Source organism: Chelonia mydas, chromosome 11, assembly GCF_015237465.2.
Source record: "Chelonia mydas isolate rCheMyd1 chromosome 11, rCheMyd1.pri.v2, whole genome shotgun sequence".
In the NCBI taxonomy this organism is placed as follows: Eukaryota; Metazoa; Chordata; order Testudines; family Cheloniidae; genus Chelonia; species Chelonia mydas.
Window position 1 is genome coordinate 19848160 of NC_051251.2, and position 17576 is coordinate 19865735.

General features: G+C 43.0%; 1 protein-coding gene across 1 annotated transcript in view; it reads left to right on the plus strand.

The window, feature by feature from the left end:
- Positions 1–10524: 10524 nt before the first annotated feature.
- Positions 10525–17576, plus strand: part of HNMT (histamine N-methyltransferase) — a 45471-nt gene continuing 38419 nt past the window's right edge. Inside the window, exon 1 of the mRNA XM_043525542.1 lies at positions 10525–10543. The gene's annotated coding sequence lies outside the window, so the exon portion shown is untranslated. The remainder of the gene's footprint in view (positions 10544–17576) is intronic.

The window sequence follows — 17576 nt, forward strand, 5'->3', positions numbered from 1 at the left end:
ATGCCAGCAAACATACACTGCAATGCTTTGTTCTACAATGATTCCCGAATATGTGCTACTGGCCTGGTGTGGTAAAGTGTCCTACCATAGTGGACGGAATAAGGCTGCCCTCCCCAGAAACCTTTTGCAAAGGCTTTGGGAGTACATTCAGGAGAGCCGCAAATGCCAGGGCAAATTAATCATTAAACATGCTTGCTTTTAAACCATATATAGTATTTTAAAAGGTACACTCACCAGAGGTCCCTTCTCTGCCTGGTGGGTCCGGGAGGCAGCCTTGGGTGGGTTCAAGGGGTACTGGCTCCAGGTCCAGAGTGAGAAACAGTTCCTGGCTGTCGGGAAAACCGGTTTCTCCGCTTGCTTGCTGTGAGCTATCTACAACTTCATCATCATCATCTTCCTCATCCCCAAAACCTGCTTCTGTGCTGCCTCCATCTCCATTGAAGGAGTCAAATAACACAGCTGGGGTAGTGGTAGCTGAACCCCCTAAAATGGCATGCAGCTCATCATAGAAGCGGCATTTTTGGGGCTCTGACCCGGAGAGGCCATTTGCCTCTCTGGTTTTCTGGTAGGCTTGCCTCAGCTCCTTAAGTTTCACGCAGCACTGCTTTGGGTCCCTGTTATGGCCTCTGTCCTTCATGCTCTGGGAGATTTTGACAAATGTTTTGGCATTTCGAAAACTGGAACGTAGTTCTGATAGCACGGATTCCTCTCCCCATACAGCGATCAGATCCCGTACCTCCCGTTCGGTCCATGCTGGAGCTCTTTTGCGATTCTGGGACTCCATCATGGTCACCTCTGCTGATGAGCTCTGCATGGTCACCTCTGCTGATGAGCTCTGCATGGTCACCTGCAGCTTGCCACGGTGGCCAAACAGGAAATTGAAATTCAAAAGTTCGCGGGCCTTTTCCTGTCTACCTGGCTAGTGCATCTGAGCTGAGGGTGCTGTCCAGAGCGGTCACAGTGGAGCACTCTGGGATAGCTCCCAGAGGCCAATACCGTCTAATTGCGTCCACAGTATCCCAAATTCGACCTGGCAAGGCCGATTTAAGCGCTAATCCCCTTGTCGGGGTGGAGTACGGAAATTGATTTTAAGAGCCCTTTAAGTCGTAAAAAAGAGCTTCATCGTGTGGACAGGTGCAAGGTTAAATCGATTTAACGCTGCTAAATTCGACCTCAACTCCTAGTGTAGACCAGGGCTAAGAGAGATTCCTGGCTCTGTTTACTGATTCAAGCGATTCAAATAAGCAGAAGCACTTGAGATGGAGGTCCCCCACTTCAGACTACAGGTGGTGGCTGGCAGGGCCCTCATCTTTGGAACATGTTCATCTCCTCCTCTTTAGTCCACCAGAACCTGGAGTTATTGCCCTTCCAGGTGTGCCTTAGCGTTCACATTTGGCATTTGGGGGAGGGTCTGATCGGCAGCATGTGGGTGGGTGAGATGGATTTGGGGATTAAGCAGGGAATTCATATGTAGCAAGTTGGTTCATATTGTTAGAATTTGAGGCCTGAATACAGTGAGAAGTAAGAGCGACAAGATGGGTGAGGTAATATGTTTTATTGGACCAACTTCTGTTGGTGAGAGAGACAAGCTTTTGAGCCACACAGAGCTCTTCTTCAGGTCTTATATCCTGGGACTGACATGGCTACAGCTACACTGCATACGTGAGTAGAAGCTGTTTATTAAGGGACAGATTCTAATCCCCTTATAGTTCATAGTACTTTACTCCTGACATAGCACTTATGAAATTAATAGGATTGCTCAGTGTGCATAAGAATAACTGAATCTGGCTCTCGATGGTTTTGTGCACCCCGGGTTAGATTCAAAAGGGGGACTTAGGCATTGCAATGCTCAGCATTGCTGTGCCTCTGTTAAGTGCTGCTGTATTAATTTAAATAGAGAAAATGTGCTGGCAGTGTTAACATAACCAGTCACTGTCCAACATTAAACAGGGTTAAACAAGGCCTCAGCCTGCTCAGTACCGTGCAAATACACCATTAAAAAATCCCTTTACCTTTTATCAAAGATACAAAAAGAGGGGAAACAGTTAAAGTGTTTGAAATGTGAAGTATGAAAGAAGGGTTTCGATTTAACAACGTCCCTTGTTCCTTTTCTCTTTAGCTGGGGAGAGTTTTAGAAGGAGAACCTCCCCCTTGCCTGACAATTTCTTGGATGATATTCGAAACGGTATAATGCTCCTTTTGGGGAAAAGAGAAGAAGTTAGTTGATTGAGAGGGACTAGAGCTGTTGCCATTTCTTCCCTAGGCATGTTTGGGATTCATCTGAAGTTGGTAGGGGTAGATCTCTCTCTTTGGTCCCTGCTGGTCAGGATATCCCTCAGGATTAGGATGAAGAAGGTCTGGGGTCCCAGAAGATGATGAGGCAGCAATGGGTGAAACTTGTTGCAGTAGACTCTGTCTGTTCTTTCTGTTTCCTCCCCTCCCGCCCATCTTTCTTTAAGGACCCAACGGGGTAGAATAACCCATCCCCTCATTGTCTGGCCCATCAATTAGGCCTAACTTTCTACACAACCATTTTGGTTCATTCACTTTTGTCTTCACATCAACTGTTTTTAACAAGCATAATTTCATCAGTCCTTGGATTATATTAAGGGGACTTTTTGGTGTATACTAATCCAGTTTCTCTGTCTGCTGCTTTTGCACCTCTTTATAATATTCTTTACTGAAAATAACTTGACCTATTTTCCATGGTAAATTTCTAAGCAGACAAAAGTAATAGACCAATTCTCACAATAGTGCCCTGCTGTTTAATGGATTTCAAAGCCTCAGGGTAGGTGCCCAGACTCTCTATCTAACACATGGGGAGAGGTAAGCACCAAAAATGGGATCCCCAAAAGCCAGCATCCTGCATGGGGAGCTGCCTAAGTTAGCCAGTAGACAATGCCAAGGAGAATGGTATGACATAAGACAGGCCCTCAGAGGGAGACAGGTGCCTAACTCCAGGCCAGGGGAAGCACCTCCTTCCATTTGCGATTGACAGTCATGTGCCCTTTTGCTCCCGGTGTTAGGTGAAGCAGTGGTGGGTCGCTTTCCTGCCCCCACCCTCCCAATAACCCAGTGTTTAGAGCACTCATCTGGAATGGGGGCGATCCAAGTTCAAATTCCCTATCTGATTTGGGGCAAGGACTAAAACGCAGGTCATCCACCTCCCAGGTGAGTCCCTAACCACTGGGCTATAGGGTATTCTGGACTGGGGGGTACCTGTCTCTCCTATTGAAGCTCCTCCACTTTGCATGAAATACTTAAATAGTCAGTGGGCCACAGAGCGAGAGAAAGAGGGGATGATCCTATAGCCCAGTGATTAAGACACTCCCTGGGAGGCAAGCTATTGGGTATTAGGGGGGGCATTACCACCTCCTCTGGTGTGGGGTAGGTGTGCTCAGAATATAGCCAACAGATCAAGGCCTGCAGGTAAAGTAGGAAGAGGAACACCCAGTCTGTGAATCCCATCGGGGCTTAGACATGAGTACGGTCCTGAGCAGCTCAGCAGTGTCAGGACTAAGGCAGATTTGCACAAGCTCAGTGGTGGAAACTTTGGCACCCTGGGGACTTTGGACACCTACTGGTTTAGGTGGCAGCTGAGCAGTGGTTTTGTGAATGCCAGTGGTGCTTAAATGTTGGACTTAGGTGCCTAAATCCACCCTGTGACTCTAGCCCTAAGAATCTGAGCCTCAGTGCTATAAAATACAGAGAAATAAGATCCAAAGAACCAAGATAAACTTTCCAAAATCATCTCAGCTTTTGGATATTTAACCCAGCCACATTCAAATCAAAATCCTTTGGCTGCTCCCCCTATGTCTAATTTGATCTCCAAGTCTAGAAAGGGGGCTAAGAACTCCCACATAGTAATGCCCCTCTTTACATAGCTTTTGATGTTCTGACCTGATCATTAGGTGTGTGTCACAGCCAGACAGCATTTAGGGCACATATTTATGTTGCAACGGTGCCAGTGTTGTCCCTCTAGTTTTGTCTGCATTTCATTCCAAAACCCTTGTTTCTCTGCTGTTTATCTCCCACCTATGAAAGTGCCCATCAGAGTGAGCTTGATGTACAGAGCATCAGCCTGGGATGGGTATTTTATTTTTACCACATTTTAGGGGATGGACAGAGGGGGGGAGTGGATCCCACTGGTTTTAAATTACAGGGCTGGTGAAGGAATTGTTTATTTTTTCCTCACATTTCTAATTCTCAAAAATAGCATTGCTTATCAAGCTAAAATTAGGCAGGCAAATAGTCAATATGGTAGAGAAGTGCCCTTGTGTTGAGTATATTTGGAAAACAATTTGAAACAAATGAGCTATTTTGTTCCTCTCGCTCAGAAATAGTGTGTGTATGGTTGGCAGCTGTTAAAGTCCATCTGGTCAAGAATGCACAAAGACCATAATGTAAAAGTCCCCAAATATGAATTAGCACCACAGATTGTCATCTCTCTCCTGAAGGGGTTATGGCTTTTCAAAAGGATAATATGCGTTTTTATAACCCCCTGAATACATTTTATGCAGTAATCCATTGCTGTTATGGTATATTGGGATAACACCCAACGTGTACATATCCTGGATGACTAGAATGTACATACAACCGTTATTTTCATGGGCCAGGTCCTGGCCCCTCTCCTGGTTGCTTTGTGGACCAACCCCATCTGAAGATTCTCCCTGGGGAATCTGCAAGTAGCATAGAACCCTCACAGAGGCTTTTGTGACACTGACACAGTGCAGGAGGCACTGCTTGGAGAAATGGGATGTGGCAGGAGTGTCCCTTATGCACTGGTGAACGCTGGCAGCCAAAAAGACCCTCAGAGACTGTTTGGCAGCCAATGCAAAATTAAAGCAACTTTGAGGCTTCTCCTGTTTATGGCAGGGAGTAACCCAGCAGGAGCTGGCCAGTCCTAGGACTGGGGATGAGGTAAATGTAAAGGTGGCTTTACACAACCTTTGTCTTCACGCTCTCCCATGAAGTGCCAGGAGCAGTTTCGATGGAATCAGGCATCTGGGCTGAATACTTTTCTTTCATAGAGTTCTTTTAGGGCTATTGTTATTACACCTCTACCCCAATATAATGCGGTCCTCGGGAGCCAAAAAATCTTACCATGTTGTAGGTGAAATTACATTATATCAAATTTGTTTTGGCCTCGAGCATTTCCATTATTAATAATCACTTCCCGCCCCCTGACTGACCCCTCAGAACCCCCAACCCATCAACCCCCTCCGCTTCTTGTCCCCTGACTACCCCCTCCAGAGAAACCCCACCCCTAACCACCCCTCTCAAGACCCTCACCCCCATCTAAGCCCCCCTGCTCCTTGTCCCCTGACTGCACCGACCCCTATCCACACCCCCGCCCCCTGACAGGCCCCCCGGGACTCCCACACCCTATCCAACGACCCCGTTCCCCATTCCCTGACTGCTCCGCCCCCAGAACCTCCAAACCATCCAACACACCCCCTCCCCCCCCGCTCCCTGTCCCCTGTCCGCCCCCCAAGACCCTCGACCCTCGCCCGGCACACATAACACGCCGCTCAGAGCAGCGTGTTGGAGCCAGACACGCTGACGCACTGATCCCCTGGAGCACATAGCCCCGCCCCCCAGAGAGCTGCTTTACCGTGTTATATCTGAATTTGTGTTATATCGGGTCACGTTATATCGGGGTAGAAGTGCACTGGAAATGACAATACAAAAAGTCCAAGGAAGACTGAGTAACTTGAAAGCTGTGCTGTAAAGTGATAATGGTAAGGAAAAGCAGAGGAAAAGTTACATCACAGGCTTAGCTTGGCCTGAGGAGCTGAAGTGTTGCAATTATATTGAAATCAGAGTGTGATACCACATCTAGACACAACAGAGTGAGGTAGGAATTAAATTTTAGGGGCTGAAATTCACTTTGCAAGTTTGCTATTGCTTTTATTTGTAGATTGGTCTAATCATGTCTGTCTAGGGCACCCAACACTTCAGGATGTAAGATGCACAATCTGACTTGCAACAGTTTTTCTAGTGTCAGACTCTGGAAAACTGTCAAATGTTTGCAGTGTCTCATGTATTTTTGTGTGTGTTTCCCATGTCATGTAATGTAATTTAACGTGACAATTTGGTCTAATGAAATAGCTGTATTATATCAGAACAAGCTAGATGGATACAGGGTTTCTATAGTAACTTTTGATCTCTGGAGATTTGGAATCACATCCTTAATAAGTTTGGTAGCCTTATCTTTGTCCCCGGTGGATACTTATCCACATCATGAAACTACTACACAATCTGGCATGATTGATAGTCTGTGCTCAGGAGAAGCCTAGAAATAGTGCAGTAGGAATGCAAACTGAACTGCATAGCTTGGGAAGAGAGAAGTACGTGCCAGCACTATGCTTCGCTCTAGGCAGTGAATGCTATTAGTTCCACATTTCTCTTACTACCAGCCTCACCCCTATGAAATCCTAAAGACAAGTTAAAAAAATCAACCATACCAACCCAAACCCCTGCTTCTGACCTAAACTGTCTCACTCAAGTTCCATCATTCTGTTAGTCTGCAAGAAAATAGTTCCAAACTTTTGGCTGGGGGCTCCTCAAGCCTCATTTGAAGTAGCTTGTTAAACTAAATGTAATGGCCCACGTTTTCAAAAGTGACTCGTAATTCTGGAGGTCTCAACTTTGGGGGGCCCAAATATAGGCCTTTTGAAATAGGCTTGATTTTCAGAAATCACTGAGCACCCATCCTATGGAAATCTTTGGGTATCCCAAAAATCATTTTTGAAAAAAAAAAAGCTGGTCTCAAAAGATAAGAAGGTCTCTTGTTACACTGCCCCTCAGCAAATTAACTAGAAAAGGAGTACTTGTGGCACCTTAGAGACTAACCAATTTATTTGAGCATAAGCTTTCGTGAGCTACCGATGAAGTGAGCTGTAGCTCACGAAAGCTTATGCTCAAATAAATTGGTTAGTCTCTAAGGTGGCACATGTACTCCTTTTCTTTTTGCGAATACAGACTAACACGGCTGTTACTCTGAAACCAAATTAACTAGATGGCTTTTAAAATATATTATTAATAATAATGCACTGATTTTTATTTTTAACTAGCTGTGACATGGCTGATACTGTTCTAGGGATCGTACATTCTCCTCTGTTATAGGCAGCCAGCCACATACCCACACCCCAGCTGGGAACCCGATATCCCCCTCCACCACCACCCCCCCATACAGTGCTTTGCCTCTGTGAGTTTAGAAGAAGTAACTAGAATTCTAATTGATTTTCCATTAGAAAGGATGTCGGTGCACACAATTACAAAAGGCCCTTTTAACTACTTCAGAAAGGTTCCATTAGTATCCAAGATCAAAAAAATGACCCAGCCCCCCTTTGCAATTCCCAGTGCCTACTAGGTCCCATTTAGGTGGTAAAGGAAAGAGAACAAGCAGTTAATGAAAGATGAGGCAATATGGAGATGCCCAGGGGATGGGGGGTTATAAGGCTATTTCCTGATGTGCGTGAGGTCTGAACACTAATCAAGTGTTATAAAGTGGCTGTTGCTGCTCCCTGTGGAGGACCATGAGGGTGAGCCGAGGGAGTCTGACTGAACTTGTAAGAGAGTCCACGTTGGTTCTTAGAAGAAAAGGCCAAGCTGCGGGGTACATACAATGTGAAGGCTCAAAGGTTTATGAACTGAGAACTTGGGCTCTATTGTGTGAGGTCAAATACCTATTAATGTTTAGCCTGCATAGTTCTTAAAGCCCATTTCAGTTTGACTTTTCATGGCTGTGGCTAGAAGAGAATGACTTGTTTTGGCCTTTTCTCTCCGTATTACATAGAATCATCGAATATCAGGGTTGGAAGGGACCTCAGGAGGTCATCTAGTCCAACCCCCTGCTCAAAGCAGGACCAATCCCCAATTTTTGCCCCAGATCCCTAAATGGCCCCCTCAGGGATTGAACTCACAACCCTGGGTTTAGCAGGCCAATGCTCAAACCACTGAGCTATCCCTCCCCCCAATATGGAGAGTGTCTTATTTGAACAGTCATAATTTGGTTGATTTGAAGGATTCAGCTGCTATTTGAAAATGAAGGAATCTCTACTCTTGGGGCAGCTGGAGAAAACAGGTGGGATTCACTGATTCATAAATTCTAAAGCCAGAAGGGACCATTGTGATCGTCTAGTCTGATCTCCTGTAAACAAGGTCATAGAACTTTCCCAAAATAATTCTTAGAGCATGTCTTTTAGAAAAACAACCAATCTTGATTGAAGAATTGCTAGTGGTAGAGAATCCACCACAATCCTTGGTAAATTTGTTCCAATGGTTAATTACTCTTCTGTCTTAAAAACAAATGTCACGCCTTAATTCCAGTCTGTATTTGTTTATCTTCAACTTCCAGCCGTTGGATCGTGTTATACCTTTCTCTGCTAGATTGAAGAGCCCATTATTAAATATTTGTTCCCCGTGTAGATACTTATAGACCGTATTCAATTCGCCCTTTAGCGTTCTCTTTTTTATGCTAAATAGGACTGAGCTCTTTTGAGTCAATCACTAATCCTTTAATCGTTCTTGTGGCTCTTCTCTGAACCCTCTCCAATTTATCAACAACCTTCTTGAATTGTGAGAACTCGACACAGATTTCCAGCTGCAGTTGCTGCCTATCTCTGGAATTGGAGCAAACTCCTTGACTTGGTCCTTGGCTTAGTTTTTCCTTATTTCTTACTCAGGCAAATGCCCAATGACTTTGCTAAGAGCTTTCCTGTGCACCGACTGAATTAAAGTTAACAAAGAACCTAAGGCTATGGCCCATACGAGAGCAATACTTAAGTATAAAGATGGCACAGAGGATTCCATCTTAAGAAAAAAACAAACACATAAAGAAACAGGGATGCCTTTGTCTCTATGTAAACGAAAGACGAATAAGAATCAAAATAGTAGTGTAGCTATCTAATAAAACCATGGTATCTTTGAAATTACCAGATCACCATTTATTTAATCAGGAAAATAGCTGGGGTGTTAACTAACTGCAATACAAAGCCTGCATGAATGAGAGACTGAACAGGAGGAGCTGGGTGTGAGAATATCTTGGGAGGATATGAGGCTTGAAAAAAGCAATGATACATGCAGACTGCCTGCAATGGTACTGACTGGATTGAGGTGAGGGGTTGGCTGGCAAGGGAGAGCAGGAAACGTTCCTATAGATAAGAAAGGCGAGTGAAAGGGCTACAGTGCTGATCATAAGACTGTCAGTTACCCACACTTTGACAGGAATAGGAATTCAAAGAATGACTGATTGGAAAATACCGATTTCTATAGGTAGTACAGAGCCACTTTCTTATTGTATCATTTGCTGGCAGCCAATGCTATAGTTTATAATACGTTCAGACATTCAATACAGCCCCTGTTTTGACATGCTCATAGATTTCTGAAAAATTCTCCTTTTCAAAGGAAATCTTCCATGCCTGGCCTCAGTCCACATGTGCCTTTAGTTTAATGTTCGAGCAAACTCCATTCACTCTTTTTGAGTCCTGGTTAAGAAGAAGGGAAAAAAACATTTTTCAGTCCCAGAAAAGCTTTAAAGACTTTTGTGCATGCATTACTTGAAAATGTGTGAACTTTGGAAGTGGGAACTTTCTAGTTAAAGCTACTGTAGTTTCCAGACTCACTTCCAATTAAAAATAACGGAGTTATATATAACTGAAAAGCTGATATTGTACTTTACAGCTAAGTTATAATACTACTGATGGGATAGTGGGATGATCTATGTACATACTACCAATAAGTAGTAGCTATGGAGGTTTGGGTTTGTGCTGATATTTCACTGTGAAATTCCGTATTTGTGCGCACATTTATGGAAGTACACAGTGAAATCAATTGTGAAATGAGTGTTTTAGCGAATTAATTGTAGCCTGGCCTTATCTAGGAAAGCAATTTAAGCTTGTTCGATGACTGGCCCTAAGTTTACACTTTGTATTTCTCTTATTGTGGAAAATGAAAATTACTGGGGATGAGTTTTTCTCTTTTGACAGGCAATTTCACTTTCAGGTCCTTAGGAGTGTAACGTTTGGGTTTCTATAAGAACGGCCAAACTAGGGCAGCCCAATGGTCTGTCTAGCCCAGAATGCTGTCTTCCAACAATGGCCAATGCCAGGTGCTTCAGAGGGATAGAACAGGCAAGCATGGAGTTTCAAACACTACATGGCAATATTTGTTTAATATCTGTCCCCCCAGATTTTTTTTTAATTATTTGTGGAAATGTTAGTAATATCAGGATTTTATAAAAGCTTGTTTTTGTTGGTTTGATAAAATAAATATATTTGTTTGTTTGACACTATATATATCACATACACACACACATTCAATTTGGCTGTGTCCCTTTAAATCTTAATCTATTAAAGCCTGCAGTTTGTTTCTTATAGACTCTAACTCCCACTCATTCTTGAGAGGCAGAGGGTTAAACAGGGCTGCAGTGAGACACACCAGATGGACAACAGGCTGCCACAGAGTCTGGGGCATGTGCACCACATCTATGAGGTGGACCCACGAGCACTCTGAAGGGCACATTTTGGAGCCTGTAGTGGTAAGTCATGTTGAAGTAACTATTATCTTTTTTTTTTCTTTCTAACTATACTATGTGCATTCAGCTACTCAGAAACTGTGTGTCAGTTTAATTATCCTCCGTTGCCCGTTGCTCATGATGATGACGTACAAAGGCTGTAGGTACTGTTCCCGTGCAAGTCACAGCTGTAACTTGGAGTGGAATGAATACCTGTGGTACTAAATTTTACTAGTATTTCACTTATTTCCCTCTGAACATTGTGAGACGTACTGGTAGAAGTGGAGAATAAGGAGGATACGCTACAGAATTATATGAATTTTAACAAATGACTTGGGATTGATGTAGGCTGGGTTAATTAGTTCAGAGAAGGTAATAGCTCTCTCAACTTTTCTTCATTGCAAGAACTGATCTTGAATTAAGGCCTTTATTAAGATTCTGGAGGTTTGGGGGGGGTTGTTTTTTTTTTCCTGATGCTTTGCCGAATCTGGAAGCAGAAGTACTGAAATATCATCAGAGACTGCACGCATATTTCCATCCATGCCCAGAAGCAGAGGGGCAGGCCTCATGGAAATCTCATGAGAGAGGCTATTCTTGTGGTCTGCCTTGCCCAGTTTTCAGATACATTTCCAAATGCCTGGCCCAATTCTCCTCTAACATGGGTTTAAAACTATTCTAACTCCACTGAAGTCAGTAGTGTCAGAGGGAGAAAAATAAGGCTCTTGGATGCTTAGATAAACTGAACCTGATCTCCCAGCCTCCTGCGATTCACTATCTTCAGTACAGCTCCCATGGAGTGATTAAAGGATGGAAAAATGCTTGAGACTAATAAACTCAGGGAGCTCTATCTATTTAATTCATCAAAGAGAAGGTTATGGACTGATTTGATCAGTCTGTAAGTACCTACATGGGGAACAGAAATGTGATAATAGAAGGTTCTTTGATCTAGTTGACAAAGGTATAACAATATCCAATGGCTGAAAGTTGAAGCTAGACAAAGTAGGCTAGAAATAAGGTGCAATTTTTTAACAGTGAGGGTAATTAACCATTGGAATAATTTACCAAGAGCTTAGATTGTTTCTCCATCACTGAATATTTTAAAATCAAGACTGGATGGCTTTTTAAAAGAGATTGTCTTGTTCCACCAGGAATTAATTCAGCAAAGTCTATGGCCTGTGTTATACAGGAGGTCAGACTAGATTATCACAATAGCTTTATAATCTATGTGTTCTATAAACTGTGAATTTTCTTATCCTCCCCACCCACATGGGAGAGGGGACAGGAGAGCTTGGCAGCCCTATTGAGGGCACTCGGACAGGGATCATCCAGCAGCATGTATATGTGTGCATGTGCATGCAAATGTGTGGAGGTCTCCAAGAAGTTTGGCCTTCTACAGCCAGTACTGCTGACTTCCCTCATTTTCTGTGCCTCTTCCTCCTCCTCCTCCTCTCTTGGTATATTGCTTTCTGCAGAGGAAATGAGGCAAAATCAGCTTTGTAGGCAGCTTCTGAAAAGAGCAGGGTAGACTCAGACACTTAAAAATCCAGATGTCATATGGTGAATACAATTTGGAGGAGGGACTAAAGCTCAGCTGGTTCCTGACCAATGCTGACCCTGAGGACAGATCAGAAAAGAGCTCCTTGTGTTCACATACTCAGCAGCAGCCTTATTGATTTATAGGGTTTTTAATCCTCCTAGCATAAGAGAATCTCACAGATATGAATGAATTTGCTTCACGACTCTGCTGTGGGCCAGCAAAGTAGTATTAGCTCCATTTCACAGATGGGGAACACTAAGGCAGGGGTAGATTACAAGACTTGCCCAAGGTCACAGAGGAACACTGTGCTAGAACCAGGAGTGGACCCCAGATCTGCTGAGTCCTAGCGCAGAGCTCGATCACATGAATTCAGCACCTTCCTTAGCGTATTCTAAACGAAATGGGTGCAGTTGTCCTGTTACACCAGTCTAAATCAAAGTAACACCTATAGTCTAAAACCAGAATGAGAGGAAACTGGGTCCAATAGTAACCTGTTCTCTTTACACATTATGCTATCACTGTAGAGAGCAATAATATCTAAGCCCAATAGCTTCTCATCCTGTTTATTCCTGTAAACTTAAAAATATTTAAACAAGTTTTGTGAAGAGCAAACTCCGTTCCAGGCTGAAAGAACTTGTTTGCTAAGATTCAGCCCTGAATGAATTGTTATGAGTAATGGACATGACCCTAGTATGTGGTTTTATAATGACACTTATGATATGATCAGATTAAGTGCACATATGAATGATACTGCTATAATAAGAAAGAAGCCAACACATACCTATAGAAGGAGTTCTCAAATATTAGGGAAGGTACTAATGGCACAAAATATTACATTTCCAATAAAGAGATTTAGAGTGAATGCAAAATGTAGAGGAGAAATGACTGGAATCAAACTGACAGCAGATGTCACTGCAACATTCTTCGAATAGCTAGTGAATATGGCCTAGAAAGAAGGTGTTCAAATTCTTGTATATCCTTTTTAAAATATGGCTTCTACTAATCATGTAATCTAATTAGTCAGTAATTATATGAGGCAAGGAAAATTAATAATGCTGGCTTTACTAATTGTGAATGTATGTTATATAGACATTGGAAAGTCAGTGATTTTCTGAACCTTAAAGATTTGTTGCAGGCAATGTCTGATGTGACAACCTATGAAAGAAAAAGATTTTGAAGTACAAAGTTCATGGGTCTGCCCTGCTTTCCACCTGGAGCAGTCATGTACACCGTGTCAAAGTGGGTGCAAAATGATGCCATTCTAATCCAGTATACCTTCACACTCACATTGCTACTGTGCAACTGACTACCCACGATGCAAGGTGGGAGAGATAGAAGCCTGAGGAGTCAAGGGAAGAAGGTATTTACTATCTGTAAAAGAATAGAACAGATGTTATATACAGAGCTTGAGCAAAATAATATACTTTTACTGAGTCCGATAATGGCTTGAAGAATCTAGCCTAGAGCTGTTAGTGATAGTGATATGGGCACAGCAATAGGACTGTTAACACATTTAAACAAAGGCATTTAGAATACACATCGAGTGAAATATTTTAGCATAAATCTATACTATACACTGGATTGAGAGAAAGTGAGCACATGGTGATATGGTAGTATAAATTCATTAGTTGCATCAATTTGGGAAGGCTGCACAAATTATTTGCAGATGAGGAAGCCACGTGTGAGTTACACGTGCTGATAGAAATTTTAAACTATTGGGCACTTTCATTTATTTTGATAAGATGTACATTTCACTGCTAAACTATTAGAGCAGTTCACAAATATTATTAGTGCTCTTTTGTATACATGTATACATATGCCTGCAACAGTTGCCTTAATACCATTAGTTCAGCTATGCAGGCACCAAAAGAAGAGAATTATACAGATACTTTGTAGAAATCTCCTAAAATTATCTAAACTATCTTTTTCTATGCAGAATTTCTGTTGCTGTTTTAAGGGTTGGTACCTGGGCTAGAAACTAAAGTCTTGTATCATTAGAAAAGAGGGAAGCTCTCAACGCCTCTTCGTTGGTAGAAAGGAGCCATTTCTAGTCCTTATGCTCCATGAGCTAGACATTGTGGGCTAGATCTTCAGCTGCTCCCTTTGCACTCCCCCAATCCCAGGGCTAGTTTTCCAGCATAGGTTAGAGCGGTCTGTAGGCTTAAAGTTGCTTCTGAAGTTGTATTGTGTGCTGTAGGTGGAGATCTGGGCCATCTTGCCTGATTCACCACTGCCATAAATTCTGTAGAAAAGTAGCATTTAAACCAGTTGGGACTATAGCGATCAAATTCTGCAGGACTTTTCCATAAAGGTTTCACTCAGTTCAGTGTATTTATACTCCTTTAGTTGCCAGTTGCAAACATTTCTGAAACGTGAATATCAGGCTGGTAGCCAAGATTAGTTTAATCAAGACAGAATTTTTGTCTTCATCTGCTTTAGGTGGAAGTAGGTAGTAGTTTATAGAAGTTAGGTCAATCAGATGGGGCATAGAGCATTTGATGTGCTTTGCCAGTCACAAATCACAAATGTTGAATGCTGTTTACAGAACAGTTCACAAACAATCCTTAGCTCAAATGGGCTCATAAAACCAGTTGTACAATGATTTTTAATAAGGAACAGATTTGTGAAAATTGTGATCCATTCATGGGTAACACACATAAAGGGACAGAGTGATACATTTATTGAATAGAGTGTTCACAATGAAAAATTTAGTCAGTTCTAAGTCTGGCCACTTGTTGTCATTCAACATATCATGACACTTTTATGTAAGAGTAGGGCTGTCAGCACTGGCATATTGAAATTTTCTGATGATAAGCAATACAATTGATCAACCTAAATTTCCCATGATACAGGATGCTTTTTCACTTGCTATCTAAACTGCTGTATGGGTTTGAGCTGTTAAACAGTTGCTATAGTTTATCCTGGAGGTGGCTCTATTACAGTGGTGAGTGACGTAGTGATTGGAGGTGTGGGGGTGAGACAGTAAAATATGAAACTATTGCTGTACATTTATTTCCACTATGTTAGTGGATCTGAAATCTGCTGAAATAAATTGAAATCAGTATTTATTTTCTTCTGTGCTGAGGTCAGCAGTGATGCTCCCCGAGGCCCCCACACAGGGGGAGGCCTCAGCATGTTGCTCAGCAACATGCTTACAGAGCAAGTACAACACCAGCAGCAGCTGGGATGAGTGCAGGAGAGTGTGTTGATCGACAAGAAGTTGGGGCCCTCCCTCAGTGCTGACCAGCATAAAAATTAATAAGCACAAACCAGCTTAAACAAAAGTGCTCAAAATATGCCATATGTTTCATTGGGGGGGGTGTGTGTGGGAAAGTTACAGTATATTCTGTAACATTTTGGGATCCTTGCAAATGAAAGGCATTGCCTAAGTGCAAGATATATATCCATAACATTAAAGAGTTGCACAGGGGTCTGTACTGGGACTGGGACTATACAACATATTCATAATTTATCTGGAAAAGGGGGTAAACAGTGAGGTGGCAAAATTTTCAGATGATACAAAACTACTCAAGATAGTTAAGTCCAAAGCAGACTGCGAAGAGCTACAAAAGGATCTCACGAAACTGGGTGACTGGGCAACAAAATGGCAGATGAAATTCAATGTTGATAAATGCAGAGGATGTTGTGAAGGCCAAAACTATAACAGGGTTCAAAAAAGAACTAGATAAATTCATGGAAGATAGGTCCATCAATGGCTAGTAGCCAGGATGGACAGCGATGGTGTCTCTAGCCTCTGTTTGCCAGAAGCTGGGAATGGGCAACAGGGGATGGATCACTTGATGATTATCTGTTCTGTTCATTCCGTCTGGGGCACCTGGCATTGACCGCTGTCAGAAGACAGGATACTGGGCAAGATGGATCTTTGGTCTGACCCAGTATGGTCGTTCTTATGTTCTTATATATCAAACAACACAGTTCAAAATTAAAGTGATACATATTGTAAAGAAAACAGTAAAAATGATGAGCAATGAAGAGTTTAAAGGGCCTAATTTTTAAAGTAACTTTGACATGGTCTCTCTTTTTGAGAGTGAGGAAGGGAAGAGATCCACAAATAATTGCATGTGAAATTTTATGGGCATGGTTATTTGTGGGTGCAGCTGAGGCATCTGGAAGTCTACCTACCTCATCTGCAAGTGCAATCAGACTGGCAGATTGTTCCTATTTGTACCTACAAAGAACTGCATCTGCAAAAATTATTTGTGGGTGACAAAAAATGAGATTGAGATTTTTAAAAATTAGGCCATAAATCTTTCACTCATGGACTGTAATTACATAGCATAGTACTGCTGATCTGCTATAGGGCTAACTGTACTAATGTAAGCAGGGTCTGAATGAGCTCTCCCTGAAATCTAGCAATGAGCTGGGGGAAAAGACTTCAGGAGCAGACCATGTTTGCATAGACATGCCTACTCTGTCCAGGTACACAGCAGCTGGAGCTGCATTGCCAAAATGATCAATTCTGGCTTGTTGGGTTACACATCACTCTAGTATTTGAATGCAGGGGTAATAAAATGTTGTTATCGTTATTATACGAGTAAAGGGCTGCAGAATTGTGCTTGGCATGCCCTGACTGAGGGGAGGGTCACCCTCAACTGAACTTCACTGGCTAAGCAGAGCATAGGGATGACAAATCCAAGTGAAGATGAGAGTAGGTGGGGGACATCCTACCTGGTGATGTGGACTCTCCCCAAAGCATCCTAAACATCATTAGACCTGCCTGTTTCTAGTGTTTAGTGACAGCTGATTAGATTTAACTGACAGTCTTTGTTTCTAGTTGGTGATCCCTAGAGCTGACATTACTGCTGAGCTAGTCTAAGAGCTAAGCCTCAGACCTTGTGTGAGGACAGTGAATACAGAGACTATGCTGGCTGTGAGGTTCCCCACTACTTGCTGAAATCACCGAGGGCTGGGTTAAGTGGTAGAACCTCCGAATGTGGCATCATGGGAGCAGCAAGCAGAGGGGTGGTGGCCAAAGGGGCCAGCGGTGGCAGCTGCGAGCCATTTGCAGAAACAGCAGCAGAGGCATTGCTCAATTGCCCCCCCCCCCGCCAACCCCGGGTGCAGGGGAGGTGAAACCTGTGAATGCACCTCTGAACTCTGCGTCTTTGCTAACCAAGGACAGCCAACTCTATGTGAGGTGCAGAGGAGGGAGAGGGGAGTGCTGTGTCATTCATTGGGCTTTCCCACCATAGGGTGGGCAACTGAGGCAATGGTCACTGACCAACATTATATGGGGTCTGGTTTGCTTATGGTCACATGCTTTTGAATGTGATGTTTTCCCACATTAATGATGGATTCCCTTTCCCTTTTATTAAGAGTTTTCTTTTGTTATACATAGACTCAGTGCTTGTGAGTGGGGAAATATTGCCACTTAGAGGTGGCCGGGGTGATGTTAGGTTTTTTGAGATTACTGGGTAGGGGCTTGAGATGGCTCTGTTTTGTATTGTTAGGAGGAATGCCTAGATATTGAACCTGACCTTTGTTGCTGCCGACTCCCCC